The sequence below is a fragment of the Strix aluco genome, chromosome 26 (assembly GCF_031877795.1).
Source record: "Strix aluco isolate bStrAlu1 chromosome 26, bStrAlu1.hap1, whole genome shotgun sequence".
NCBI classification, from domain to species: Eukaryota; Metazoa; Chordata; class Aves; order Strigiformes; family Strigidae; genus Strix; species Strix aluco.
Window position 1 is genome coordinate 3,890,224 of NC_133956.1, and position 24,096 is coordinate 3,914,319.

Consider the following 24,096-nt stretch of genomic DNA (forward strand, 5'->3'; position numbering starts at 1 on the left):
TTGGCGAGACCTGTTGCTTGAAGTGGAGTCAGTGGATTAATAAAAGCGTTAATTATTAAAGCCTGCAAATGCTCCCTAATGATTGTTTGCTGCAAAGTTAATGTTTGATTGGAGAAGGTCATCTGCAAGCCTGAGTAGAAAACCTGTCTCTGTAATAGCAGGTGAAAGCACAATTACCTTCTCTTCATGATATGCACTGGTGCTCTCTACTACACTCCGCCTGATCATCCTAAACAATGAGCTTGGAGGAAGAGTTGTTTCGCTATAGGACGGCTGCAACCCAAAAGGTCACCCTTTTTAATTAAGTGGGAGCAATTACATCTGTTACTGTGCTTCCTAGAACGAGGCATGGGCACCTCATTCCATATCCCTACCTGAAAATGAACCGCAGGCTGAGGGTGGTTTGTAGCTTTCCGCAGCCCAAAGGGCTGCACTGCACAGTTTCCTGAGAGCTCAGTTAACATGTGGCAGATATGCAAAGGAAGTGAACGGATGCTATGGTTTTACACCCATAATCTATGCTGAAATGATGTGCAATCAGAAGTGTCTGGCAATAATCTGTGCTGCAAAAACACATCCTGCTGTGCGGTTGGGGTGGAGGGTGTCATCCGAAAACCTCTGTGTGCAGTTACTCATAAATGGACTTCAGGTGTGACTGGACTGAATGGCACCAGCAGGTATCTTCCCCAAAAGAGATGGGCATCACCTTGCTCCAGCTGAAGAATGAGCTTCTCTATTAATTCTAGGTCTAGGGCATGCTGCTGAGCCTTTCTGAGCTGATCTCATAGGGCAAGTTAACTGCATGCTGGCTAGAGCCTGTGCCAGTGTATCAATGCTGAATCCTGTGCTTTGACTGTTTTCCTCTACTGGAAGTGGAAAGGACATCAAGATTCCAGCTTAACATTTTGATTTTTCTGAAACAATGTAGTACTAAGGGTAGGAAGAGACCTCGGTTTTTCCCAACCCTGCCACTCACTTTCTTTGTGGTTTTGGGCAAAGCATTTAACCTGTCTGTGCTTTGAACTTTTTTTCTATTTAAATTAGTCTGATAATGTACAACCTTGAGAAAAACCGTCAAGAGCCTTGTAGGAAGGGCGTTGTCACAGTGCTGCCAAGTTCTGTAGTTGTTAGGAGAACGGATGTTTAACTTTATAATTTAAAACAAAACAAAACCCTCTTTGAGTAAAGTGTTGCATGTGGCTGCTGGGTTTTAGGCATTAATAATGTTGCAAGTCCCTGAAGATACTGCCTAGCTCATTGCGTCATCAGAGGGATGAAACTAGTGTGTTTTGCAAAAGGAAGCATAGTAAGAGGGGAATATCAAGAAGTGAGTCTCTGCCAGAGGTGAACAGTCAGAAACAAAAGGGAGGGGAGCGGCCAAACGCTCTTTGGTGCAGCTACACCTCAAGTGAACCAGGGACTCAACGTAAGAACATTCTTTATAGTAAACAAGGCAGTCCGTATGTAAAAGCAGAGTCGGGAAGGGTGGTTGCTGACATGAAGAAATAAAAGCTGCTGTTTTATCTTTCAGAACTGACAAGGGCTTTGGAAGTGCCTGATATGAAAGCACTGTTCCCAGGAGGAAGAGGGTGAGGACTTGTGAGATGTCTCCTGTGACACATGGCACCAGGAGAAGCCCTGTCAGTCTGATAAAGGCTTGTGAGAGATCATCAGGTGGGAGAGAACTGAAATAATTCTGACTTTTTGATGTAGGAAAGCCCTTGCACTTTATGGACTGTCCATGCAATTCTTGCAACTTTGAGGATCTCTTCATTAACCTCTTAGATGTTCATAGGCAGGCTCAAAGGAACAGCTTCTGTCTCCTGGGATTTTGGCCCCTTGTTTTGCAGCTTCAAATTAGCCGATGAAAAGGGATTGAGCAGAATCCAAACTGCACATGCTCCCATCATAGTGAAATACAGAGCAAAATCTCCTGACAGATTCTGACAACAGGAGCCAGAGCAGCGAGAAAACAAGGAGCCGCAGCAGCGAGCAAACAAACACACACTGTCTGGGACTTCAGGGGTTTTGTATGTTCAGCCAGTTGAGACTTATCAGCCCTCTTTTTGCTATAATTCCCAGGGACATGGGAATGTTTCGGTTACACCAGCACTGCTAGGCAGTGAATGACTGTGTAACTGCGGGAGCTGGGGCAGTTCCTGCTCGTAGCTGTGACTACATGAGCATGGGGTGAAGCAGCCTGTCTGTGCTCTGCCAGAGCCTACAATTAAGCCTCTCAAGCCTGTTTAAATGATACCAAGGCACAGCTCCAGCGAGAGGTCTCTCCCTTTCGCTACCCTAATTTACGCTTGTTGTTGATCACTTAATATCCCCCATTCGAGCACTTCACTCCGCAGAAGAAAGGTCAACGAGGGAGAGCAGAGTTCTTGGCTTGCACCTCTGCTATGCCAGGCTCTTTAGGAAGTGTCCAACACTTGTGGATCTTTACAATGTCTGGTGAAGGATGTCAGTAATTTAGCCGAGGAGTAGGGCAGTATTTGTAAGCTGTTTGTGGCAGAGCCTCTTGTTTATGGAAGGATGCGGGCAGCGAGTGACGGAGAGGGACCTGGACTCCTATGGAAGTGCCTTGTGAAGTGCGTTTCAGAGCCTCTGAAGATGACTGATTCCTTCCCAGACATGCTGGTGGGGTACAGGCCAGGCTTCGCATGAAGGGTTGGTGGGGGGTTTTTTGGGGGTTTGGTTGGGTTTGGGTTTTTTATTTTCAGAGTCTAGTCAGCAGGAAAAAGGGCCAGAAATACATCTCGGCAGAGAAAAGCCTCCAAATCCCGTATCCAATTGAAGCTGCAGAAAGAATGAAGGTTGGCAGGACGTAATTATCTAAATTGGAGTTCAGCCAGGACCCTGGGGCTCACCCTCCTCCTCCTGTGAAAGTGCCATTGGATATCTGATAGCCGTATTGAGTCCAACTGCTCGGTTTGATGTGTCCCCTGAAAGCCTGGAGTTGCTGGAGCAGGAAACCCCCCTGGCTTCATGCTGGAGCTGACACTGTATAGTAGCACCTCGCGAATCGTTCCTAGCCACAGCCTGCAGCACCTGAATTTTCTTTGGCAATCCCTATCTGCGTTCTGCCAGCTGAAAGCCTGCTTCTTCACGTGTGGGATCTGGCAGGATCGCAGCCCAGAGGCAGTGCATCTGCAGGCTGCGCTCGCAGCTTTGTCTTTATTACCGCTATGGCAGGCGACCGCATCTTTGATCCACTTCTCCCCCGCGCCCTCCCACGCTCGGCTGAACACTCCCCCAGAGCCTGCAGCAGGGAGGGAACACAAGATGCACAAGTTCTCAGTGCCTAAGGATTTTGCTGGTGCAGTTCCCTGAATCCCCTCACTTTTAGCCACGTTTAGACACGTCAGCGCAGCGTGGCAAGATAGAGCAGCTTGTGTTTGTCTGTGCATGAAGAGGAGAGTCCTGGATTCGTTGTGTGACTGTGTAACAAGTCCTGCCTTGTTGCATCCTGGTGTGATCAACAGGACTGGGGCTTGTCTGGCTGCCCCGTCGTCGCCTGGGAGGGATGGCATTGCGGGCTCTGCCCAGCTACTGTCAGCGAATGTGCTCCTGCTAGCTGGGCAGGGTGGCTCTGTGTCACTGCTTTGTCCCAGTGGCCAGAACACACCAGAAAAGTTCTTTCTTCTGATTCTTTGGTATAAATATTTCATGCGACCCAAGAAAGTCCCAGTGGGGGCTGCGCTGTGCACTCTGAACATGGGCCACGTGAATGGAAGTGGTGTATTAATTATTATGAAACAGCTCTGAGAAACAAATGCACGTTGCCATGGAAGCACCAGCAACGACAATGTCACCTCATTTTTAAGATGCTTTCAATGTTCCAAACACAATTTCCCTTCTCTTTCAAAATAGACAATGGAAAAATAGCCCAGTGGAGGGGAGATGGGGCTGTGTCCATAAGCTGTGGCAAAACTTGACTCCCCTTTATTACAGCTGAGAGATTAACTTCATGCCTAAGCCATGGGGAAAGGGCACAGGGTGGAGAGGTGGAGAAGCAAACCCAGGAGGCGAGGGAAAGTGCAGGCTGGAGGTGGGGGAAATAGGCTGTTCCTTCCCCAGCCAGGGATGTAAGGGCTGGGCATCCCCAGGGCAGCTCGTTGTGACCCCTGCTCCTTGGGAGGCTTGGGGTGCGCCAGGAGAAGAGTTAAACATTAAAGAGGGTTAGAACAGGGACACAGGAAGCTGTCTCTGAGGATCTGAATGGAATAAATTGAGATCTTGTATGAGAGAGGAAATGAGGCAAGCGGTAATGTTGAGAATTGATAATGCCGATTTAATGAATGCAAAAATTCAAATTATTGGAGAGCAATGAAAAAATACAATAGTAAATGCCTGAAAGCTGGGTTCTCCCTGTTCCTTTCAGGCATCTATGTGAAGCAAAAAGCTGACCTTTTAACCCACTTTATTTTAATGAACCTTTTGTTGCCTGACTTGCCCCAGGAACTCGTCGTTTTAGTGCACGTAGCCAGTACTGGTAAATCTAAAGGAATAATCAGACGTAGCCAAGTCCTGACCTGTCTGCCCTCAGATAGTCCCATCTGCAGGCTACAAGCACACACTTGAAGGCAGTAGTGTTTAAGTGGTGGTGCTGCCAGCCGAGCCACCCCGACTGAGGGCAGAGTGAAGGCTCAGTCCTTGCTACCCACAGCCTGGGTGCGTTATCTTGCAGACGGGTCCTGGGAGCTCAGGCAGCTACTGTTGGGCATCAGCTGGAGGATTTACTGAGCCACTGAAACGTGATGGCCTACAAGCCAGTATTCTGCACTCTTACGGGTGTTAATTCCAGAGATGCAACGTTAGTCCTATTCTGGCTGGGCTTGTCCTGTAACACACAGTTTCTGCCTTCAGAGCTGTGCTTGTTTTGATCCTGCAATTAGTCTCTCACTTCATATTTGTTCTCTTGCATTTGCCTAATTTCTTGATTCTTTGGCCCTGCCTCATTTTTTGGCTTGTCTTTGCTGTAGTACCGTGCATGCTTAAAAACCTGCACTGTTAGCCACCTAGACAGGGGCCTTACAGACATTCGTGCAGTGCTCAGAGCAGGAGTAGAAATAGATTTACTGGACCCATGCTGTTCAAAACTGGTGGGAAAAAAAAGGTTAACATTTCATAGATTCCTAAGACCCAATGTCTCTGCTTTCTGAAACCTTTCAGTGCAAGGAATTCTGCTGCCTTAGAGGATCTTTATGGAGACCCCAATTGCTAACACTGAGGGCAGCAAGTTCCATCCAGGAAGGCGAGAACCATGGTCGGGGAGCTGGGGCTCTGGCTCCCAGACAGTTCATGCTTGCATGAAGGGGATTGTCTCCCTGTGGTTTTCACTCAAACCTGGAGAGGGACTACTTCATCGTTCCTGATTGGCCTTAAAATCTCTCTTGGACTAGAAAGGAGCACTGCAACCCACTGTTTGTATGAAAAATTCACACACACTCAAATAGAGTTACTAAAAAAATGCGTTTTAACCAAGTGACTAATGACATACCTTAGCTTGGCCTGAGTTTTGTGTCGTTTGCTCCTGTGATGAGGAGGTTTTATTCTAGGCTCAAACAAAAATCAAAACATAAAACCTTGCAATGTTTTTCAGTGACCTTGGATGACCATGTACAGAAGGAAGACTGCAATATTCCAGCTGTTAAATCAAGCGATTGTGGATTTTGATTCTTTGCTGAAAGGCAGTGGTATCTCCCTGCAGCAATAGCATGAGCCAGAGCCAAGCCAGCGGGCAGCAGGCGGGCATAGATGAAAAGTAAGTACTCTCCTTAGATTCATTTTAATTCCCTCTGTATCTTATGATAACTGCTAAATCATCAGCACCAAGAATAGCATTTGCGGTTATTAAAAGCATCCGTCAGTCCACTTAGCCACTGCAGCTGGTGCTAACCCCAATCTGTCTGGTTTACACTCCTGCTGCGTTGACTCTGCACCTCTGCAATGACAACAGGGGTGCTGATTTAAAGAGGAGGATGGCAGGCGGCGTTGGCCGTGCTGGAAAGCAGAGGAAGATGCACAGAGACTTTGAAATTTGCTTTGTAAAGGGAAAAAAGAATAGAAAACTGATTTCTCAAAGGTTTGGCCCTGCCAAGCCTCAGCTCCCATCCAAAAGAAAGCTGTGACCTTGCTTGCTGGACTTTAGCAGTGAACACATTTCATTTGCATCAGTGTCTGGCCTGTTAGCAGAATGGTTTCAAGAAGCCCCTGGGACACGGGCTGCAGTATGTGGTAAGAGGGTTTCATGGCTGAGTCTCACAGTGTTGCTTTTGTGGTCTCTACCTGGCAAATACACTGCAGCAGGACCCCACAGCAGATCGTGCACAAGTGAGGGAATATCATTGAATTTGCTTCAAGAGACAATAGCCAGATGTCTGATACCTAAACCAGCCGTAGGGTTCTGGAGAAGTCACCTGAAACCTGCCTGGCTCCTGCTCCACAGACCAGCCCTTGATCATCGTCCTTCTCTCAGACCTCAGACCTTCCTCTCTCTTCTACTCAGCTTCCCTCCCCGGGGTCCATTCACACTCTACTTCTGCTTCACTCCCAAATCCAACACCCAGGTTAGTGCTAGTCCTGTTCCCAAGGTGGGAGATGCTTCACCCTGGGCTTCTTGTGGGGACCAGCAGCAATAAGGAAGGCAGCGATGGTTCCATACAGCCTCATCCAGCAGAGGTGTAAAGCATCCTCACATCCCACTGACTGTAGTGAGACTTCAAAGCTCCCAGCATCCCTTTGCAAGCAATTTTAATGCTGTGGTAGTTTTGGCAGCTGGGCTTGGAGGCTCTGGGGTGAAAACCCTTCTCTCAAAGTGATGAAGATGGCGACCTCCTAATCCTAGAGAGCAAATGTCAGCTTAAAGCTCAGGAAAAAAAAAACCCAAAGCATCAAAGGGGACACAGATGGTCAGAAATTCATGGAGAGCACAGCTCCCTGGCAGGGAGCCTATGGGCATTAATATGAAAGAAATTGTTCTACAGATGCAGTTCTTCTGATAAACAAAGTTCTAGCAGCTAATGAGAGGACGGGAGCTGTTTAACTAAACAGCAGGCAATACAGATTTTCCAGTACATTTCTCATGGATTTTTTAAAATAATGAGGTTTGTGGGTTTTGTGCTTGGTTTTGGGTTTGGGTTGTGGTTTTTTTTTTTTTGTATTTTTAAAAAAGCCTTCTTTCATTGGAGTTTAAAAAAGGTTCCTGTATTTCCTGTCCCTTCCATCTCCAACCTTTATGTACAGCAGCTGCTGAGAGTCCAACTCAATGTCCGGATGCCATACAAGTTTGCAGCGCCAGCCGCCAGCCGTTTTTGACAGCCTGAGTAGTCAATGCCTTTTCTGTCTGGTCCTCAGTGGCTGGCAGTGCCTGTGATGCTGTAATCAAGCCTGCTCACAGAGCCAGGCTGGGGTCAGTGCACGGATGGATGATCTGCACGGCGAGCCAGCTCCAGCACCGAGCTGCTGGCAGCGTCAGGTTTTGGGCTTGCTCCTGACCCAGCCCTCCAGCATGCAGCAACGAGAGTGCTGTGGCCTGAGAGAAAATGTCATGGAAGTCTGTACCTTGAACTCTTGCCATTGTTAATTAACCACATAATCTCTCTCTCATGCAGCACTCTTCATCAGTTCATTTGTCTTGTTCTCTTCATTTGGCAGGTGGGGAAGCTAAAGCACAGAATACCAACATTTTGGCCAATTGTCATCTATCGAGCCCATCTGCAGAAGCCAAAATAAACCAAAGTTCCCCAAATGCCAGATGAGCACGCTAACCACGAGGTAACACTGCCTCCATCCTGTTTTCCCCATACAATTTGATAAAATTAGTCTTACTTCTCCCTTTGATTCCTCTTGAAGTGCTGGAGTGCTACACTCAACTGATTCCAAAATGATTCCCCAACCTACCTCAAAACTTTGTGCCCCTTGCTCTGGGAAAGAGCCCATCGCTTGATGCCTGATAAGTGACACAGAACTAGCAGAGCCACAGCGCCTGGAGCACAGGGTAGGGGGATTTGATGCTCCTTTGCCAAGAAATGGGCAGCTGGGCCTGTAGCGGCTAGGCCTTGTGTCAGGCTTGGTGGTGCTGAGAGCATCCTCGGGGAGGAAGGTCCATCCTCGCCATGACAGTGCTCTAAATTTCTGCTCACTTATATCAGGCACAAACCAAACATGAATTTCTCACTGGGCAGACAGTGGGCTGGAGAAGAAGCAAAATATCCCTTCTCATGCCCTGCACGGCACCTGAGGATGTTTCTTCCAGCCTGGCACCCTCCACCCACCTCCTGGAAACGAAGCGTCCTGTTCCCGAAATGCCATGTGATGCAATAGGAGCCCAGCACTTCTCAGCACAATCCCTCTTCAGTGACTGGAGAAAACGAACAATGACAAAAGGTGCCCTTAAGGATATTTGCTTCCCAGAGGAATGCACTTCAGGGCTCTGCGAAGCGCACTGACGTTATTAAAAGGATGTGCGCGGGGGAGCGCTTGTCAGCCCTAAGTGAAATTGATAAAAAGATGTTTTATGCAACAGGCTGTATTTAAATCTCGGGGACAATTTAAGCTGCTTTGTGGGTAATAGCATCTCTTTGATTGAGAAGCCGTGTTTTAAATATGGAATTAGTGAAAGTGAGCGTGTTGGTGACCCTGTTTTCAGGGAAGGCACTGTTATGCATGTTGCAGTGAGCAATGGGACTTGAGGCACAGTGGAGTGACTTTAACCCTTCAGTGGCTTTCATCTGATTAAGAACGAGTCCCCCAGCTCTTTCCCGGCATGTCAGAGGTCTGGGTTTGGTCCCTGACCGTTGTGTGGTGATTGTGCTCAGTGGGGAGCACCAGATTTGAGAGGAGAAGTGCAAATGCCCAGCTGCAGGCTTTTAAAGGGCTGACAGCAGAGAGGCATTGACGCCAGCCCGGATCTGAAACCCTCTCCTGGTTAATTGCCTTCTGCCTGTGCAAGATCAGCCTCTGTTTCAGACAACTATCACATTCATTATCGTTCCCTTTCTGAGCTGTCATCCAACGTTACTGTTCCCCACCACACTCCACCCCAGATCCTGGCTCCTTTTCAGTGCTCACTTGATGCAGTTTGGCATCTCTCTGGGCGGGAAGCGCTATTGCTGCCACCTTCCCCTATCAATATCCCTTTCTTGTAGTGCCCTTCTGCCTTGGCACTCAATGCCATCAGCTCAGTAATTAGCATCACGTTATAATTGAATTGTCAAAAGGAGCTTGCATCAGAGCTGAGCAAGTCGGCAGGGTTACTGCTGCCTCCTTTGGTCATTCGTCATCTTTTTAACATCTTCATCACTTTATCATTTATTAGTCATGATCGCATCTAAGGATTAGATTGGGAGACTTTTGGGGCAGGTTCTGTGCCTCCATACTCCTTTCGCAGCATGGCTGCAGCGCTCCAGGCAGCTAGAAACCTGTATCAAGGGCTGCTGTTTGGTCCCTACCCCGTCACTGGCTTGCAGCCTCTCTCTTCCATCAAGCTGTGTGCTAAATCTCCAAAGTCAGTGAGGGGGATGTTTCCAGAGGAGCTTCAAGTGGCAGCAGATGTGCAGGGGGTTGTCCTGCCCAGCCAGGTAGAACCAGCTGCTAAAACCACAGCTGGTAAGTGCTGGTAAGCAGCTGAAGGGGCTGCTAAAAAGGGCTTGAACAAGCTCTTGCTCCCTGCTGGTGCCCTGCTGGAGAGCTGCCCCCATCCTCCTCTGCCCAGTCCCCCTCATCCTGGATGGTGCCCTGGTCCTGCTTTCAGCACCGACCCTCAGCACTTTGCCAAGAGAGGGCTGGGTGATGAGTGCCTCTACGCCTTCGCCAGGACAACTCTCAGCTCCAGGCAGCACAGAGGCATGTACGAGCCTCCGATGTAGCAGGGGGAGAAAGCTCAGAGCCTGGCACAGCTGCGCGCCACAGTCAAATACGAAACAACTTATCTGCCGCTGCAACTCATCCTCTTGGCCATGAATTTTGGGTTTCCCTTTTGGCAGCAGCATCAGAGAATTTGCAGATGAAAAGCTGCGCAGCAGAGGAGCAGGGCTGGAGCAGGAAGAAACACCACGCTGTGGGTTTGCCAGGCCCCCACTGAACGTGCTCTCCTCTTGTCTCGCTGCCACTTCCTACAAGATTAATGCAGAGAGCACGTAGAAAATGCCTTGGCAGAAATAAACACGTTTTCCATCCATCTGGGAATCCCAGCAATCTCTGTTGATGCTCCTGCTCATAGCCAAACCACGAGCTTTCAAAACACCATTGGGACCCATTTTACAGTAACATTTCCAAATAAAGAAGGCAGTTCTTACACAGCAGTTTGCAGGGCTGAGAGAGGAAACAAAGCCATGTGCTGTCTCATTTTCAGGTGCTTTGACCTCTTTTTCCTGAGACTGTTTTGCAGCAATACTTCCACTCTCCTCTCCTTTCATCTCCCCACTCTGGGATGCTCCAAAATTCCGCAGGAGATACTGTTGCTGTTCACCAGTAGCAGGACTGCAGAGTGTGGAGGGGAAGAGCCTGCATCAGGACTCACAAGCCAGAGAGACTTGGGCACCCGGCTTCTAAGATGGCTGGGGCACGGCTGCTTTGCATGCCAGCAAAGTTTTCCAGCAAAGCTGGGCTCTTCCGAAAGAATTAGGCTGACTTCCTAGCCAATTTACATGCTGATTGAGGGTGGATCTGTGGAAAGCAGCTGGGAAGGTAGAAACGCCCAAGGGCTAGAGCAAGAGATGTGATCCAGGAGATACTTTCTGTGCTGGTGGCTGGCAGGCCAGCACAAGTCCCTTCAGCACTCCTGTCTACACAAGCGGGTGTTGAATGCCCCGGGGAACCTGTGAGGAGCAGGATAGTTACTCCTGACGTGGCAAGAGAGGCTGGAGAATCATCACTTCAAGAAACTGCTCATACACTGGATGTCAGGGGTGAGCCCAGTGCTCTCGCTTGGGGCTGCTCTGGCAGGAGGGGGCTGTACAACCCCTTTCCTCACTGCTGACTGCTGAAAGCTTGAAGAAAGGCCATGTGTCCTCTTGCAGCGGGGGCTAATGCGGGGCCATCAGAGCCTGTGGCACCCGTGGCCTGGCCCTGCACAGCCCTTGCTTTGCACACAGAGCAGCAATGGGTGCGAGCAGCGTTACTGCAGAGACCGTGCGGGCAGGGGTTAACGCGCCAGGGTAGCAGCACTTCATCTGGTCCTGCTTTCAAGCAGACAAGGTACTTTGCTGCTCTGTGGATACTGCATCTGCCTGCACGCACATCGACTGCCCAGTGCCCCTACAAGCTTCTCAGCTGCTGTATTTCTTCCCTCATTAAAATTAAAATGCCCAGACCTACGTGTTTCAAAACCCTTTACTGTTCTTGCGTTCACCAAGCTACCTGTCCCTGCACTTCCATTCACCCAGCAAGGATTTGCTCAGAAGCAGGGGCCTCTGCCTTGCTGTTGACTGCAGGAAGAGTGAGCTGCTAAACGTCTGGAGGACAGGAGTGTGCTGAGAATAATCAATATTTTATGATATCTTCCCAGGCAGGCAGACAGGCCGGGGAGGTTTACAGCCCGGAGGGAGCTGCACTGCCTGACCTACAGCTCCCGGCAAGTGGAGATGCCACAGTCAGAAACAACCAAACACTGCAGGACTTCAGCAAAAGAGAGTCAAACACTCCCATCGCCTGCTGTGCAGCCCCGGCTTCCTCCGGGATCGCTGAATGAATGGAAAGACATTTCTTCCTGCAATGGTGGGTCCTGCTTTGATTTCTATGCAGCACCAGTTAAAGGAGCTCCCTCCTCCTGGATGGAAAGCCTGCCGGGCTCCTGCCAGCCAGACCCTGCACCCCTTCCCCGGGGAATTTCCCAGCATGGCTTTGGGGGTTTCTCCACTGTTTGGGGACACCAGACTCAGGCTCAGCACTTTTGCCACTGTAGCTGTGGGGCAAATGCCCGTGTCCTGCTCCAGTTGAGGGACTGGTCCCCCACAGGGTCGTGCCTTGTCAGCCCAAGCATCCGAGAAGAGCCAAATTCACCCACCTTCAGTGGATGCACAAAGCCTGTAGGAACCGGGTATCTTTGGGACCTCATCGCTCTGCCAGGCAGGGGTGGAACCAGCTGCTGGATCCAGGGTCTGCAGGCACAGACAGCGGCTTCGTGCCTCTTCCTCAGGACAACAACCTCATCCCTGAGGGTATGGCATGCAGGTACTCCTGTTCCTGAACTGAGGTGCCATGTTGCCTCTTCCACTGCAGGGACAGACTGTCCGGTCAGCTCTGCTCTCTAACTAGAAGCAGCACCTGATATTGCCACATATTTCAGGGCTGGAGGGTGGCCAGTGACCCCCTGCAATCTGGGGCTGATGGCCAAAGAGAGGAGAGCCCCAGGGCACAGCTCCCACACCACTTCTCTGCTCTTCACCGGGCACACAGCTGAGGACTGGCCACCAGCACTGTGGCAAATGTATTTCCTGCTTTACACTCCATCCCAATTTACATGTGATTAATTGAAACCTCTTGTTGCTATGGGACTGACATCTCCTCGCCTCACCTTGGCTTTCACCTTTTTTTTTTGTTGTTGTTTTCCAGGTAACTGGTCTTTGTTCTTTTATTTTCCTGCTCAGATGTGGTGGAAAAGCTGGGACTGGGGAGGGGGGTGGGAAGGGGGAGCTGGAGCTTGTAGTAGGAAGTAATGGACTTTGTAAATACGTAGGCAGCTTTTGCATACGGTAGAGCAGAAATAATCTGCTTTTGGTGGATCAGGAACCATTCAATGAGACGGAGGCTGCAGGAGGGACTTCCCAGAAGAGAGGCAGCCGAAGGGACCCGGTATGCTGGGCAGCAGGGGACAGGTCCAGCAGGGCCAGAGGGTGCACGTTAGTCCATCCCTGTTCTCGCATGCTCTGCTGCATCCCCAAACACCCGAGTCAGGCAGCCTGAGCATGCCATAATGTGAAGAGCCAGTATTTGGCACTAGCCAGTCTCAAATTAAAGCCACAAATCAAACCCCACATTTGCTGTTGGGGTGGTCACACACTTGTCACATGATATTATTATTATTATCTGTCCTGGAAACAGCACCATAAATAGCAGCAGGGATTAACACAGGCATTCACTGCCCCAGAGTGCTTACAGTGTGGCAGATCCTCCCTTCCTCGGAGGAGAGTGAGGAACGGACCTCCCGAGGAGAGGCAATCCCTGGGGAACAGGGGCTGGGGTCTCCAGACCTGTCCCAGGGCTGCAGGAAGCCAGGCTCATCCTCGGGACGGGACTCATGCAGGGTGGCTGCTGTCTTCATGTGGTGGCAGAGCTGACAGCAGCAGCGGGGACCAGTCTGGCTTCCTTTGGGGTTAGTGAAGCTCCTTTGGTCTCCGTGCTGGAGGAGAGGGCCCGCAGTCTAGCTGTATCATTTGTGACAGCAGAGGCAGAACAGGGACCACTCCTCTGTGCCAAAGATGCTCATGAGAAACATGATAATCCCTGCCCCGAGGAGATCGTTATTCTAATGTTTTCTGTCTTTGCTCAAGGACCCTTACCTTTCTTCTTTTAAGTTATTAACATGGAATTATCAATACCCATATTCTGGTTTGTTATACCTCCTAGCAGGGTTCAAGGCAGATCTATTTCCAAAGAAGTGTAATTGATTGAGTACAAACGAGAGCAGAATGACATTCAGCATCAAGTCAGAGTGTGAATCAGCGCTATCCGAGGCACAGGAGGTAAAGATGATGCAGGTACCAACAGCCTTGGGAGGAGCAGTTCAGGGGCACGGGTTGATGTGTAGCTCTGCCATATGGTTGGGAGACCAGCAGCCGCAGGAAAAGGAAGCTGGATGCAGAACAAACTGTTTTATAAGATGCACCTGGCACGAAACAACCTGAAACGCAGCATGCAGCCAGTTCTAGCGAATAAAAGGTCAGAGGGGAAGGCTGAGATTGCCACTCTGAATTCCTGAACAGTAGAAGGCACACGACTTAATTCTCCCTTTCAGCAAGACATTCATGCTTAGCTTAAAGTTTTTCCACTGCTAGAGGATCCAACCCAATTCCTGATAAATAAACAACAACACAAAAAAACCCACAACCAAAAAAACCACCCAATCTATTCTGAGTCAAATTTATCCACCTTTATCCTTCAGCAATTGGATATGATCTCTTTGTCTCCCAGGTTGAAGAGCCTCTTTTGGTCAAGCTGCTGCTCCCTGTAACGCTGTGCCCCGGGTACCGAGTGGGTGGATTTGTTGTTGGCCGAGTCCATGGTGCCGCCTCCCATCACTGGCCCTGCCCGAAGGTGAGAGAAGAGAGAATCGGATTTTCATTTATCACCACTGAGTGCTGCACCTCTCGCACAGCGATCCCAAACCACTTCAAAATGAGAAAATAATTTTGCTTTGCAACAGCAGAAAAGAAAGAGAAGCCAGCAAAGGCCAAGACTTTTTTTCCAGAAAAGCATTTGGTGACTTTTTAGAGAGGTCAGTGCCTGCCCTTCCCTTTGCGGTCAGCTGAGACCCAAGCGCTCAACCTTGCGAAGGCCAAGCTCATCAGCCACGTGACCAGATTCCAGTATTACTATTAAAAGCTCAAAAAACCCAGTCAGCTCCTCCCCCGAGTCTAAAAAAAACAAAGTCAAATTTCTCTGCTTGCTGTCTGGATTTTTGAACTTCTGTTCTTCGTATTTTCAACCACAAAAATCTAGAAACCCCATGTTTTAATGGAAGGGAAGACTTGTAATCTGATAACATAACCCTAGGGGTGGTGTGTAAAACAGCAAGGCTTGTAAGAACTGGCCACTCCAAAAGCTACAAAGCACATTGAGAACAAAACCGGGAATAAAATGTGACCCCTGTTCTCTGGGCGTACTCATCATGAAATGTTTATTTCTTTTTTTAACTTGCTGGCATCTTTCAAACTGCCACAGCCCTGCCTGCCCCTTGAAGGATGAAGGACGTTTGGTTGGGAAAGAAATCCCTGCTGAAGTCTTTGTCTGGCTGGCTGGGTACACCTCACCGAAGGCGATGTGCAGGGCGTACAGGCCTGGCAGAGGTGTCCTGGCTACAAGGAGTCATCTCAGCACACAAAGAAAACACCAATCTGGACTGGAGGGTAAGAAGATTATAAGGATTAAACAAGATGGAGAGAGATGTTTACAATTATTATTAGCTTCAAAATCTGCCCAAGCAGAGCAGGAAGGCACTGCCCATCTGCTGGGTTATGTCTACACGGCCTCAATGGTTTTGTTCCTGACTGCACCTTAAATTTGATACTCTGGTACAACCTGAATGTAAAGCAACACCAGCAATAGCAAAATCTGATGCTGGTGATGCAGTGCTGGAGGTATTGAAGCTGGCTGGGTGGAAACAGCCAGGGGAAGGAGGGCCCTGCAAGAAAAAAAAAAAAAAAAAATGCTTGGAAAGAGAGAAATAGCATCTTAAATGCAATAATATAACAGGAGAGAGGACAGCAACAGCACTGCTGGGCAGAGACTGAAAACACAGAGAGTTTTCTTAAGGAAAAACTGAAAAATAGTTATAATTAAGAACACATTAAACTGAGCTGTGTGCTAATATTACATGAGGCGGTCGTGGCTTTTCACACAGTTCAAATTAACTCCCTTGGTACCTGTGTAATAAATTCCCTTCTCCACATCTGCTCTAACCTGACAGAAAAATGTTGCTCAGGGCTGCCACACCAGCGAAGGACATGAGATGAGGGGGATGGAGAATCTGCCAGGAGCTTGCTTTAGGGGATGGGAAGAGGATGAAACCTTTTTCAAAGGAAATACATAAAAATCAAGGGATGGATTTTGCAGGCTCCTTCCCAAGAAATCCTCATCTCGGCAATGGGGCTATTTTCTAGGGGAAGATTTGCCTCTGAAAGGGAAGGGTGCTGGACCCAGTGCAACCTTGGAGGGTTGTATGTATGGCGGGGGGGTGGGTGCAGCGGGGTACGTATCTAAGCCGTTCCTGAGACGTGAATTCGTTGTTGTTTTTCAGTTCATGATATTCAACTCTTTCAAAACACATAAACACATCCCCCTGGGCGCAGGGTGCGTTCACCTCTCTCAGGCATGTGGCCACATCACCAGGGTGCCAGGCCCTAATGGTTAATCCCAAGAGGCAGGACACTAACAGCGACAGCCAGCCTTTGGGGAGCAGGGCATGGGCACCCCAAATCCCAGCAGTCCGGAGGTACCTGCAAACATCCTTCATCCTTTGGCTTGAACAGGGGGAAAGGATGGGGGACTTGCAGTGCCTGGATGGGTTTTGGATGCTTTTTTTTTTTTTTTTTAAGCAGGGCAGTTCAAAGAGTTGTCTCAAAATGGAATTGTTTTGGTTTATTCCTGGTGAATAATTGAAAAGGTTTAAAAAGCTTAAATAGCTCTAAGAAAAGACTGTTCTGAAATGACCGTTGTCGTTTTCTTTCTCCCAAAAGTCACTGGAAACCTGAGGGAACCTTGATTGCATTTGGGTTTGATGTTTTGGCTCAGTCTGACCTGGAAACCTGCTCCTGGTGCATTCATTGACAGGTGGAAGCAAAATGAGCAAGGTAAGGGGCAGAGCTGGAAATATATCCCCTGCCTTCTATCCCCCCTCTCTGCCGAGCCCTTTCTGTCTTTAATCAAACCATCACAAAGGTTGTTTCCGTGGCAAGACGATAATCAGCGTCGCTGCTGATTGCAGTGAGTTTTCACCACCTGGTAGGACCAGGGAAGAGAGATGCTTTCAGCCGCTGTAAATCAGCACAGCATTGCTTTCCCTTCCAGAGAACCACGCTGATTTATGTTGGCCTCACAGAGGTCCCCGGCAGACATGTGCCAGTGGATTAAAATCAGGCTGTTGGGTGCCCCCGTCCTGCTGATGGATGTGACCACCCGGAGGCAGGGACATTTCATTTATGGCAGTCCAGGAGCTGTCGCACAAGGGGATGCGGTGGGTTTGCCGGGCTGGCAGTGCCTGGCAGAGGGGAAGGGTTGAGCGCAGTGGCAGCTCCAGGTGCCTGATTTTAATCTGCCACCACGTGCCGGTGAGAACCGGAGTCACATCACACGGCCTTTAATCTCAAAACTCCCGTGGGCTGAAGAGTGAGCGCCTGGTGCTGGGAGACCACCCCGGGACGCTCTCCCTGGTGCAGGCAGCGTCGATGGGAGCGCTGAGCTTTTACTTTGGCAGAGGAATAGACAGAGCTGAACTGTAATCCCAGCAAGCAGAAGCCACAAATGCATCAGGGAATGAGAAGTAAACACTCTCCCAGGATATGAAGCAGGTAGCGTGGCTGGGATTTGATAGTTGGCACAATCAAGTTGTGACTGATGGGGTCTGTTTTCCAGGAAAGCCCCGCTGCGTCTCATGCACCATCCCTTCTCCCCTCTTCCTCTGCAGATCCCTGACCCTCTTGTCTTTGAAGAGGTCGGGGTATGGGATCAGAGGCTCAAACACCAGTTTAAGGGATCAAATTGTCAGCACGCGGATGCAAGATCCTGGAAAGAGGATCTCAGTTTTAATGGAATTAAACTCTGGAGTTTCCATAGGACCTTCCCTGCTCGGGGTACAGAGAAGTGCAGCAAGTTACACAGTGGTCTTCGAGGAGGCTTTAGGAAGGAGCATCTACCGAAACTGTAAGGGGGATCCTGATATTGCAAAGTATGTTTATTCTCTCAAATCGAGTTGCAAATTCACAGCAACTTCCCCCAAGTTATGGAAATAAATAATCGGAACCGTTACGCTCAGAAACACACACCCAGCCAGGCTGAAAGGAAACATTTAGCTAAGGTCAGCCACAACTATTTACACGGGATGTACATATGACATAGTAAACCTTGTACTGCAATAAAACCTCCAGCCCCTCTCCCACATATTGGCTGCACAAGATCCCGTTTTGATGTTGTTTTGAAATTGTTCTGTCAAAAACTTTCTTGACATCAGTGTGCTCCGGCAAACTGTTTCAATCTTGGTGAAACAGCATTTCCCATTGGAAAACTCTTTAGTTTAAATATTTCCTTGTCTCTGCTGATGCTTCATGGGTTCACGCCCTGCTTACAGCATTGTTCTCTTCTGTGACCAGCGTGTGACAAGGCTTAAATAAGTAACGATTTGTAAAGTGCTTTGATAGCCTCTGATAAAAGATGCCCCAGAACACTGTGCGTTACAGTACCGTGATTTCTCTCCCCATTTCTTCAGAATGCATTAAATGTGTGGGCGTTCTAGTTATTTCCTCTAACAGTTGATATTTTACCCTGATGTATTTTTATCCTTGCTGTATTATATAACTATAACTAAGTTGTGCTGGTGTCAATCTGAAAGCTCCAGCACTGTCAGTAAAACTAATCCAGTTTAACACAAGCCTAAGATGAGGACTGAATTCCTTGCGATAAAAAGCAGAATTAACCCAAATAAGTGACTAAACTCCTCAAAGAGCACCTGGTCCCACTGTCCTTTCACTGGGAAAATTAATTAAAATCAACAAGAGCTAACTTTCACTCTCAGCTACATCCTTGGTGTATGCCAGAAGAATTTGTACCCTGCAGTTTAGTCTCCTAAAAGCTTTGAACCTGGTGAAGCCACTGGAGAAGTCGCATGAGGAATAACTCCTCCTCTCCACCTGCATTAGAGCTGAGCAATCTTTCTGGTGAATAATAAATTCACCGTGAAATGAGACATTTCCTGGGGAGCTAAACTATTCATGAATTAGATGCTCATTTGGCAAATCCCTTTGGCCAAACAAACTGCGAAGAACAGAAAGCGGGAGGAGGTGGTGGGAGGCTCCCGGCGGCTCGCACAGAGCTGGGGTGCACCTCGTCGTTTGGGTCAATAAGCAAAATGTGGTGTAAGCTCAGTGCCGGGCTGGGGTGCAAAGTCAGCAGGAGAAGACTGAGACCCCTCCGAGGAACGTTTGTCTCCTCTGAGGTTTGGTTCACCCTCTGGAGGTGGCACTTTCTCCTTAACTACAGAGAGCGAGCAGATAATTAGCTCCAACCAGACATTTAACTTCCACGCAGCAAAAATGAGCCAAATCCTTCTGCGGTGGCTACAGACGCTGCTGCCACTCGGTATTTTTTGCGCCAAAGTCTCCGAGTGCTTTGTGCCAGCTCCAATCTCTGCAGCAGACCAACATCTGCGGGGGTCAGAGGGGCTGCAGCTGGCGCTGGGAGCTGGGTGGCCCCTTCCACCCCATGTGCCGGTGGCCCGTGTGTGTGACGGGGGCTTATCCTAAACGCCGTGATGCCAAAGCAGCCCCCTGAGCCCAGCCAGGCTGCGGCTGGGGACCACCAGCATCCTCACCCAGTTCCCAGTTGCCCTCCCTGGGGCTGTGCTCAATCCTCCAACACTCCATCTGCTGAAAACTGGGGGAGCTCACGCGGGGCTGTTCCCTGGGAGGACGAGGAGTGTAGGAGCAGACGTGACCCTGGAGATGGGTGGGCGGGAAGGGACCACTCCAACCTCTCCCGAGGCTGCTCTCAGCCATCGGCGAGATGGAGCTGCAAAGGATGCCCAGGATATCTGCTCCCCCGGGCGCTGCTCGCCGGGTCAGCGTTGCATCCCAGTGGCCGAGGGCACGCTCAGCCCCTGCAGACCAGCCCAGCAGCCAGGGCTGCGCTGGGGCACCCCGAGGAAGCAGGGGACGATGTGCTGGGTGTGCAAGCGCCTGTTTGCAGAGGGAAGAAAAGCGAGTCTGCAAGGGAACAAACCACAAACACACACTGGGAACAAGCGCAGCTTCTAATTTCCCTGGACGGCAGCAATGCTGATGTGGATTTTTCCATCCCTCATCCCTCCTGCCGTGCTCAGCTCCCCAGCTCAGCTTTCTTCCCAGTCCCGGGAATCTTTCTTCCCTCCAAAGAAGCAGGACACTTCTCAGTGACAGGGCGTACAAGGCACCTACTGCCTCCACCAGCAGCAGAGCAGGGAGGGAGCTGCTTTTCTCATGAGTTCCTGCCTCATTTACAATTTGCTGTCAGGGCAAAGCACGGCAGCTCCTTCGGTGTCAGATTTTTGAAGACTGGTGCTGGCCATGGAGAGCAGTTAGGCTGTGGGATATTCCGTGCAGGACATTGTTCAGACCAAAAAGAGTGCAGAGCTCCAAAAAAGAGCGAGATTTACTTCTTGGTACTTAAGAGTCTTGCAGAGCTGGGTTAATTAACATACAAAATTTGGTAAGAGACATTAAGTCTTATGCTTTAAATTTTAAGCCAGCCTCTAATTACTAGGGTTTAGGAGATTTCCTGAACCATCCTCTGTAGCATCTGGCACTGAGCATTCCTGGAAGCAAGATGCTGGAGCAGCAGTCCCAGCTCTGCAGCCTTCTCAAACACAGCTCTGCTTTCCCTGCTGCATGCTCAGCTCACAGCCCTGGCCCATCAGCTGCAGCTGATCGGGCACGCTGATGAGTCTGACAGGCCTTGATTGCAATTAAGTTGCTGCTACTCATTGCCCCGGGTCTGTTTTCCATCAGCACAAGCAGATCAGCGTGCACAGCCGTCAGCCTGATTTTATTGGTGATCCAGGAGAAAGCAGCCGGTCTGCAGAGATGTGGGAATAACTCAAGAGCATGAAACAAAAAAAGTCGCAAAAAATAGGAAATTCAGGTCATGGTGACGTGAGGATCATGTTAGCAGCAGGCATGGTAATTAGTGTGTTAATTTGGTGTCACCAGGGGTGAGCCCACCTGCTGCCCCTCTGGGATGTGGGGGCTGTAAGGGAGGTGAGAGCAGCGGGGGCTTTGCTCTGTGTCTGTGCCCAGTTGGACGGAGCAGGGTGAGGAGCAGCACGAGCCAGACGGGGCATCTGGGAGGGGGGAGATGGACTATCCCTCACTCCAAGAGAGGGGGCTCTCAGTTCTGGCCTGGATGCAGCTCCAGGCTTCTTAAGGATGCTTAAAAACTTTACTTTTGGGTGGCAAAAGCTTCAAGGTAGAAACGCAGCCCCGTGCTGTGTTTACCAGCACCCCTTTGGCTGCTGTTAAAATGAACGTTTCATGTCAGACTTTGTTTCCATCTCCAGCCTGGTGCTGCTGGCCGGCTGGCGCGGATCCTGGGCATCCCAGTGACGAAGGCGTGCGTGGTGGTGCTGGCGCTGGTCCCGTCTGTGACCCCCCTTTGTAGGGGTGACACCACAACCGCAGTGACCGCTCAGGCAGAGTACGTACACTCGCTGCAGCCAGCAGTGGCTCCCGGCCGAATACTGGTACAGTCAGTTACTTATTTCTGCAATATTTGATACTATGCACATTTATAGTGCCCTTTCTCCATAGACCCCAAAGCATGTTAATTGACTCATTAACAAAGTGTTAATGACTCTAGTAATTTAAGTCCTAAGCACACCTATAAATTACAAGTTTTACTGACAGACTGAAGCGAGGATCTGAGGTCTGGGTTGGCTACAGCTCAACCTCGTGGCCGTGGGGTGAGTTAAGGTGATTCTCTGAGCGGGGGAGCTAACGGGGGGTGGCTCAGCCTTTTCTGCGAAGCCCTGAGACGCCGCACGGCCGTGGGAGGACTGAGGGGAGTTTTGTCATCCTGGAGACAGGGTACGTCCCCCTCGCCAGCTTCTCGCTTAATCAGGGCAACTCACCACATTATGGGCAACAAACGTCAATGAGAGCATGTTCGTAGTTGCTGGTTTTATTTTCTCCTTAATGAAATGTCAAAGGAAGGGAAAACAGCAGCAAATTGGTCTTTTATCACATAGATGGTCAGTCACAGGCCTTCTCAGCAAAGATGCCAATTTATCAGGAGGTAAACCTTGGATGGATTTGACAGAGTGGAAGGAACTCAGATTTCCATTAGTGATCACCTTTTAGCCAGCCCCAGATATGCTAATTTGCTATAAACACACTTGGCTGTAAATACAGCAGAGTGAGCAAAGCCTCGGGAGCGTGCGCTGTCCCAGGCTTGGGGGGGGACGGCAGCGCTTTGCCAACTTGATTAATCAAAGCAGGGAGCAAACGAACACCCGCTCTCGCAGTAAAGCGTAATGACTGTCACTGAACTTCTGTCCGGGGCTGCCTGTGCGTTGTAAAGATTGCTCCAAAGAAATCAGGGGTGGCTCACTCGGCTGTGGCCCTACCAGCTGGGAAAACACATCAGCATTACAAAAAAAAAAAAAAAGCAGAAGTTTCACCGAAAAGCCGCATTTATTTTGTTGTGATTCGTGGATGCAAACACCGTGGCGGGGAGGAACGGTGGTGAGAATTTATTTGTATTTCCTGGATAGAAGAGATGCTGCTGGATGTTAGAAACAGTGAGGGGCAGCCCCGCTGTTGCAATACTGGAGATGCAAACTTGTGTGTTTCAGTGACGCTGCAGAGCTGAAAATAACCTTGAGAGAGTACGTGCGGAAAGAGCTGGTGGCTGGTCAGGAGAGACGACAATTAACGGGGAGATGGATGGGCGGTGATCAGCCGAGCATGGTGGGGCCGGGGAGGTCAGGCCCGTGGTGCTCACAGCGAGCAGGAAAGCAAGAAGGTTTCCAAAAAATCACTGCTCTGCCATGCTTGGCACTCAGACTTAAATAAATAGATTTGACTTTGCTTGCCTGGCCCACAGGACGTGTCTGCCCGTGGGCTTCTCTTGCAAGGAGGAAAGTCTGGGCTGCCCAACGTGGCAGCGGGTAGATGGGTGTGGAGCTGCGATTTTGAGCTGCCTGATGCTCTTCTTTTCTGGGGGGAGATGACACTAGTGAGTTTTTTTACCGTTACAGGGATATTTTAAACCTAAATGATGACTTTCAGGGAGGCTGGCTTGGATGGCACAGCCACGTTTGAGACCTTGATTTGATGACTCCTCTCTCCCAGGCTGCTGTCCTTCACTCTCCAACTGGAGTGGTGACACTTGAAGAAATACATTCTGCTGCTCTCACGACGTAACACCCACCCGAGACGGCGCAGTCAACAAAGCGAGGGGCAAACACTGACACCAGTGCTGGGAGTCAGTGGGAAAACTCAGCCGGGGAAGGCAGCGCCGCAGCTGGGTCTCACACCCTTAGATAACAACCGGAGGGACAGGGATACACCTTGAAAGGAGCTACAAAGGTCAGTGCAGGAGCGGTTGTAGCAGGGGAGGATCGCAGCAGCAGGAACGCTGCGGATGTTTCCCCGTTGGGATCGTGGCCAGTAACTGCCCTGTGAAATTGCCGCGGAGGAAACGATGGGAAGGAAGCAGCAGAGCAGCACGTAAGTGCAGAAGCTGCTGCCCGAGCGAACCAGAGCATGGTGTGATATATTTAGCCAGTGGTGGTGCAAAATACAGAAATAGGAAGATAAATCACAGATGTGTCCGATACCTGCCGGGTGGCTTTCTCAGGCTAGTTTATCAATGAATTAATTGCAAAGGTGTCTGCCTTAACTCATTGGATATTGGCAAGCGGGAAGCCCTCCAGTGAAATGCAGACTGCTGGAGCTGAGCTTCATCGACGATTTAGTGAAACATATGAGCTTGTGCTTAAAACCCTGGACTTCAGTTAGGTCTGAGCATGTGCTTAAAGTAAGCTCGGATGCTTAAGTGAGTTGCTGTGCGCAGATGGATCTATGTATACGCTTAAATTTGTTCCTGACACAGTGATTTTTCAGGTTTTTTTGGTATTTGCGTGCTGCTGCCCTTAGAGAGCCCCTCCGGTGTGGTTCGCCCTCAGGGGAAGTTTCTTCTTTCAAGTTTCAGTCACCGTCCCCAGCTCACGCCCTGGGTGCTCAGATTCAAACCAGGCACTAAATGGAGACGTACCAGCGGCACCATCCTATTTTAGACTGGGCTTTTTGGAAGAGAGACTCTGCTCAACCCTTCCACCACCCGCTCGTGTCCTGTGGAGGGGAACCGGCCGCTGCCATCCTGCTGCCCGGCAGCTCGGCTTGGTGACTCCTACACATCAGTTCCCAGCTACAAACGTGAGAGGGGATGTTAAAATTTAACTAAAAAGGGATTTTCAATTACACAAATGTTTCTGTGAATAATAGGCTTTGTAAGGCATTATTCTACAAATCCTAAATATGGGGTTTAACCTCCTCATTATTATCCCTTTAATTTCAGAAAGCCTTTGAGGGCCTTAATCTTCCGTACAATTCCGTCCAGGCTGAGCTGAACGCACGCTGGTGGCCGCGGTGACATGGAGGGGCAGCAGGTGCTCGGGCTGACCTT